Genomic DNA, 7439 nt, shown 5'->3' on the forward strand with positions numbered 1-7439 from the left:
ACAGATTTGTGCCACCAAGTTTTCTAATCGGTGCCACTGAGATGGGTCAAAAGTGTGTAACGGTTGGATTTTATGTGGAGACTATATATACCCCTCCACCCCTTCTTCTCCATAGAGAGAGCCATCAGAACGTGCCTACACTTCCACCATTCATTTTCTGAGAGAGAACCACCTACTCATGTGTTGAGATCAAGAGATTTCATTCCTACCATTTGAACCTTGATTTCTAGTCTTCCCCAAATTTCTTTCCACTCAAATCCTTCTTCCACCATAGCCAAATCTGAGAGAGAGAGAGAGTTGAGTGTTGGGGAGACTATCATATCAAGCACAAGAGCAAGGAGTTCATCATCAATACACCGTCTATTACCTTTTGGCGAGTGGTGTCTTCTATATTGGTTAGGTATCGCTTGGGAGCCTCTGACATGCATGATGTGGAGTTGAACCAAGAGTTTGTAAGGGCAAGGAGATCGCCTACTTCGTGAAGATGTACCCGAGTGAGGCAAGTCCTTCATGGACGATGGCCATGGTGGGATAGAAAAGGTTGCTTCTTCGTGGACCCTTCGTGGGTGGAGCCCTTCGTGGACTTGCACAATCGTTACCCTTCATGGGTTGAAGTCTCCATCAACGTGGACGTACTATAGCACCACCTATTGGAACCATGCCAAAAATCTCCATGTCTCCACTGTGTTTGCCTTCTCCAAACCCTACCCTTTACCTTCATGTGCAATGCTTTACTTTCCTCCGCTAATACTCTTAGAATTGCATGTGTAGGTTGATTGCTTGACTAGTCATGATTGCTAAAATCTGCACACAACTAAAATTGGGAAAATGATAGATTTTTATTTGGTCAAGTAGTCTAGTCACTCCCCCTCTAGCCATAGTTTTGATCCTACATCTTACAATGGTAGATTTTTGCTAATCAAATCAGTCATCTGTGCTGTCCCAATTTTCTTCATGAGAACCTTAGCACTTCCAATGTCTATTACATAACAAATCGACAAGTATCTAAGAAATTTTCTTTGGAAAAAATCATGTTGGTCCTGCCTTCATTGCTTGGACAAAAGTGTGTAAACCAAAAGCTCAGGGTGGTCTAGCCATCTTGGATATCTCAACTCATGAAAAATCACTCATGATGAAGAACGCACATAAACTCTTAAATAAATAAAAGCTTGCCTTGGGTAAACATGATTTGGGAAAATTATTATTCCTCTCATCTTCCTGACACAAGAATGGAAGGTTCAAGCTGGCGAAAAAGCCACCTCAAGCTCATACCTCTGTACATGCAACATTCAACTCGTAAGTTGGGAAATGGTCAACCTATTCTTCTTTGGAATGATAAATGGTTAGATCGGCCCCTGGTCAACAAATTCCCAGAATTACATTCTTTTGTAAAAAAGGATACTCAAACTGCTGAAAGCTCGACAATTTCAGTGAATCCTTCACAATTCATTCATACTCCACTTTATCAACAAGCTTTTTCTCGGTACAATGACCTCCTAGCTTTCATTGATCTGCACAAAAGTCCTCCAATGAATGACATCTGACAAGGATAGACACATGGTGCAAAATATTCATCAATCAAAATGTATCACCAAATTTTTGCTAAGGAAAAGGAGCATGTGATGTTCAAATGGATATGAAAAGCTGCTAATAGAGCGAGGCACAAAATCTTTTGTTGGCTTCTCATGCATGACAGAGTCAATACTAGAAAACCTTGGAGAAAAAATCATCTATATTGTTATGATTGTGTCTCCTTTAATGTAATGAGCATGCCGAGGAAGTGATTAGACATCTTTTTTGGGACTGATGCTTTGCATAAGACTGTTGTAATAGTATCCCACCAAGTAAGAGATTGGGCATTTCTAATTTTGATGACATTCTAATGGCACATCAGTAACCTCCACCAAATATTGCGATGGACATAATCATCCAAGGGTGTTGAAACATTTGGATGCAAAAAAGTTGAAAAAAAATCTTTAGGCAAGAAGTTACAAGTGTTAAATGTTGGAAATTCAAACTTAAAGCTGATATGTTGCTGCGAGAGCATAGAATTAAGTTAACAGAAAAGTATGTTTTTGGTCCCTCAAGTTTCCAAAAAGTACAGACTTGGTCCCTCAAGATTTTTTGGTATATATTTGGTCCCTCAAGTCTCAAAACTGGACAAGTTTGGTCCTAAACCAGATTTTGACCCCGTTGACCAGGTTTGACCGCCACAAAAACCGCCCGATGAATAGTAAACATAGTTCAATTAGATCAGATTACCCGGTAACTCATTGGGGATTTTTTTCTAACATAGGAGGGCCAGAATTAGACCAGTGGGGCATGGCACCGAGACACATTTTTGCGGATATTTTTATCCTCACTTGTAGCGTTTTATTCAGTTCATGTGCCTTACTAGAACAAATAATCTTAGAATGGTACTGAGATAGAATAAGCACCACCACTGTTTACCATGTTTTGTTATTTACAACTCTCAAAATTCAGGGATTGGCACCACCATCAGCATGGGTGGTGGCAAGGGGAGGATATTGAAGTTTTTTCCTGTATAAAGGAGGCTATAAGCTACAACATAGATGTGATGAGGTGGTTATGGCTGCCTACCATATGGATACAAAGTCAAATGTTAGAACGTCTAGCAAGGTTTCCTAAGTTTCTAAACTCCTTGGGAATTCTTTCCCGTAATGCATCGAGGCTTTGGGAGGCGTCGTTGGCCCATTTGGGGTGCAAAGGTGATGGTGTCCTGGATAAGGGCATACTAACCCAGTCAGCCCATTCTCCTCGGGTTAGGCCGATGGGCCCTCATTTGTGGTCAAGATGGACTCTGAAGGCCCTACGCAGTAGGCGTGATCAAGACTACCTTCACCGAAGACTTGACATATACTCCAATATCTCTCCTTCCGCCTTTCTCCTAGATACCGACCTTGTAACCCTAGATACCCTCCCTGGCGTGTATATAAGCCAGAGGGTTTAGCCCGTAGCGGAGACATCAATGCAAAATCATTCACCTAGACCTAGAGTTAGACCACACATTACGATCTCGAGGTAGATTAACTCTGTACTTGATACATCTTCACCAATATAAACAAGAGTAGGGCTTAGAGTTTTACCTCCATCGAGAGGGCCCGAACCTGGGTAAACATTGTCTCCTCTGTTCCTGTTACCCTCGATCCGAGATCCACAGTTCGGGACCCCCTACCCCGAGGTCTGCCGATTTTCACACCGACAAAAGGGTCGCCTTGTCAGCTGGTGAGTGGGACCGATTCAGTGTTGCACTTGTGTGCAAGTAACGCGTGTCAGAGTTTCTTCGTTTTACAATGAGGAAGAAGAGGGAAATTGCTATTGTGCTCAACGCATGTGGGGTTTGGCTGACTGAAGTAACAGGCGGTCTCTCCGGTCGAGCTATGCCTGGGGACTCGGGGCATCCGTGTTGGGTGCTTGCCAAGGAGAGATTAAACTAGGGGGATTGAATAAGTATCATCTTTGATCTCTTGAGATGGTACTAAAAAACATACGCAATATTCTTAATCTCTGCCTTTGTTGATTGCGTATTTGGATGTAGCAGTTAGACTATTTACAATTAGCAAAGGTGCTCCATTTATTTAATAATAGGAGCACTGGCTGCCTCCGGTGTGTTTGGCCATGGATAAAAGGAGGGGGTATCAAATTATTGCAATGTTAATCCTCAACAGAATTGCTAGGTAATTCTCATATTCTTTTTTATGTATTATCACTAGATCTGTATGTTCATCTTTCTTGACTCTGTGTCTTTACACACATTTCAACAAAACTATTTCTCAAGGATGCATTTGGTGCAGAAGGTTTTGATCTTTTTGTTCCGGGGGGAATAGCTTCTCATTATATTGTTGCGGCTCGAACTGATGACTTCCACCACGTCAAGGTGACACTCTACTGCTGAGTTATATCCCTTCCCCGTCCCATCGAGAAAGAGAATTAACAGTGAGTTCTTTTAGCTATCACAATTATTCATATGTTTTGTTTCTGTCTGTTCATAGCTTCTGAGTAAACTCTTTTAGATATGTATCGTCTTTGACATCTTGTGATGTTATTAAGAAAATTTACATAATATCCTTAATCTCTGACTTTGCTGATTGTGTATTTGGACTCTTGGAGGTAGCAGTTAAAGGTGATTTTCCTTGATTATTTACAATTAGCACATGTGATCTATGTATTATGTTGTATTGGCAAAATAGAAGCTTGGATGGCTATATTGAGCTATTTCTACAACATGCCATGTGACTATGAGATCTTCAATAATATTAGTGTTTTATTTCCTTCTGATAATTGTAACATTTCATAAGCTATGGCCTTTGTCCTCACTAAATTATTCACATCGAAGCAATGTGTCCTTTTGTTGGTCCTTTAGCATTACTAATGTTATTTATAGTTCTCTCTAAATTGATTTTCATCCTTCTTACACTAATTCTGATGTTTACTCTTGCATTGTATATGCAATGCATTAAGATAAGGATGACATTGTGCTACACTTTATTGTTAAATTTTCATCATTTTTGCTCACTGTTCTATAGACCCGTGAGTTTTCAGAACATCAATTTGCCTTGGTGTTCTTGTTTTCATTTGAAACATGAGCCACAATGGAGAAGTGCCATATTGCTGGAACTGGTTGCCATGCCCAAAAGATCAACACTATCTTTATATAAGACTTCAAGCATTTTTGGCAATTACTACATTGCATCTTGGTAACATTCTTTTATCATTATCAAATTGTCATACTTCATGCAGAACGTGTATATATGGTTTGGAGACATTAGTATTGCATACATTTGTTGCACGTACATGGGACTTATGTATATTGACCAAGAGCTAATTTAGTAAGCACCTCTTCAGTTTTCTGGAATCGGTTTGGCCTTTTGGGACCACGAATAATAAACGAAATTCAGTCATCAATTACGGTAAACTGAACTATAATTGTACTCTATTTTTTTCTTGATGCCCTTCTTTGTGTACAATGTTTCAGTAAAAAGTATAATATATTTCAAATGTTCACCCCAAAGTCCATGTACTTTTAGTAGACTTAGTTAATTTTTCTTCTACCCTTGCTGTTAGTCGGTGCAGAAACATTGCATCTCTAAAAGTAGAAAGAAGCGTTCAGATGTACTACGTCTGTATTAAGTAGTCTACTTATTAATTTGTAGGTTACGTCTTATTTAACACTAGATTCTCTTTATATGTTGGATGGACATATGTGGTGGTCTAGATTCTTACTCATGCATTCCAGGTGAGTTTATAGAGTTCCCATTGATATTACTTTTGAGGTAAATACACTAGAAGTCAAAGAACTTGCACACAACTTCAGTTTAGTGCATAAACTTGTAAAATACGTGTTTCTGGTCATCTAACTTGTCCTCTTATTCATATACGGTGCTTTCTACGGTATCCAGTCGTATCCCTATGCATGCCACATGGAGGGACCCACTGTCAGTGACTGAGATGGTGGTAATCCGCATGCACTTTTTTAGATAGCACCCTATTTGAGACTCCTAAGATATATATCAAAGAGTAAAAGTACACATTCTGAACTATGTTTTCTCTTATCTAGATTATTAATTTAAAATTATTTGAATTCAGACAAAATTTCCGTTGATTTGTCCGAATTTTTTCATTACTAAAACCAAAGTTACTTGGACTACTATTATGAAAAAGTTCAGACCTCGGGCTCGAGGATGTACATTCATTCTACACTATATTTTCTTTTATCTAGATTTTAATTTAATTTTTTTCGAATTCAAACAAAAAATATTTGATTTGTCCAGAATAATTTATGTACATCCATTCTGCACTGTACGTTCTTTTATCTAGATTTTTAAATTTACATTTATTCGAATTCAAACGTAAATTGAGTTTATTTGTCCGAAAACATACGTACATTCACTGTGCACTATATTTCCTTTTATATAAATGTTTAAATTTGGAATTATTCGAATTCAAACAAATTTTTTGTTGATTTGTCCAAAAGAATTTATGTATATTCATTCTACATTTTATTTCCTTTATCCAGATTTTATAATTTTGAAAAATCAAATTCAACCAAAATTTTCGTTGGTTTGTCCAAAAGAATTTGCATTCATTCATTCTGCACTATTTTTTGCGGGAATATATATTTAAAGTTAGGTACTATGTGCAAAAAAAGATCTATCTTTGCGTAAAAAAATTAAACATAGCTCACTGCCATTGGAATACATAAATTTTATACTATACAATACATAACACTTTTATCATTTTTATCTCTATTTATCACTGATAAACTAAAATCAAATCTATCTTACATAGAAAAAACAATATACAAGATAAAATTTGTTTGTGTTACTAAGTGTCGGTCTGGCCTGATGGTTGGCACTTGTACACGATGCCATAGTATCAAACTGGGGCTTTCCCTTTTCAGAAAACCCTTTTGTCGTTTTAATTTCTATTTTTTATGCAGTACGTGTTAAATAGCTTTAACTGTGCATTTTAGCGTCAACTGTTAGATTTTCTTTTTTGAGGAAGCGTCAACTGTTAGTTGGTCTAGTCGCTCTCTACGCTAGGCGGATCGTGCTAACTCATCGGTTTGAATCCCATCATGCGCTGCAGCTTCTTTCATTTTATTTGAGGATTGTTTGTGTAAAAATAAATAGAATGTATGGGTCCTTTCTTAAAAAAAACAGCCTCAGCCACTGATGGTGGCCCTGCCACGTTGGCTCTCGTAGGGATACGGTTGGAAGCACCGTATATGCACGAGATGACGAGTTAGATGACCAGAAACACGTATTTTACAAGTTTATGCACTAAACTGAACATTGCGTGCAAGTTCTGTGACTTCTAGTGTATTTACCTCATTACTTTTTGTTCTAATCCCTGAACTTCAGATAAATAGAGCTGCAACAATATTTCCTTTTTCTGTCGTTTCTCGACCGCTCCAAAGTGAAGCATGTTTGGACAACACAAACTTCAATAATGAGATATTTTTTTGCTTACATTGCTAGGTTCTATTGACTAGTGTAATATCATGTTTCATGTTTGGTATTGGTCGAGGCAGCTCTGGGACTGTTTATTTAGTTCTTCTCTGTATATATTGTACATGGTGCTTTTATTTACGGTTTACGGTTTAAAAAAGAGACCGAGCCAGCAGGCGTCAATCTCGATCACAGCAACGGCTGGGAAACAAAGAGATTAGCAATCTGTGCGTGCGTCGTCAAGTTGTGGGTGTGGCTGAGTGCCGCTGCCAACATACTACACCTCTTTTGTCTCCTATGATGGGTTGCTTGCCTTTTTTCTTTCTTTCCTGGGTTTTCTTCTTTTAGCCTGCAAAATAGGCAGTACAAGGCCAGAAAAAAGGGGCACAGCAATTGCCAGTACCTTACCTCCGGCTGCAAACCAGCAACGCATTGGAATCTGCTGCGTCTCTCTCTCTCTCTCTCTCT

This window comes from Triticum dicoccoides, chromosome 3A, assembly GCF_002162155.2.
Source record: "Triticum dicoccoides isolate Atlit2015 ecotype Zavitan chromosome 3A, WEW_v2.0, whole genome shotgun sequence".
Classification (NCBI taxonomy): domain Eukaryota; kingdom Viridiplantae; phylum Streptophyta; class Magnoliopsida; order Poales; family Poaceae; genus Triticum; species Triticum dicoccoides.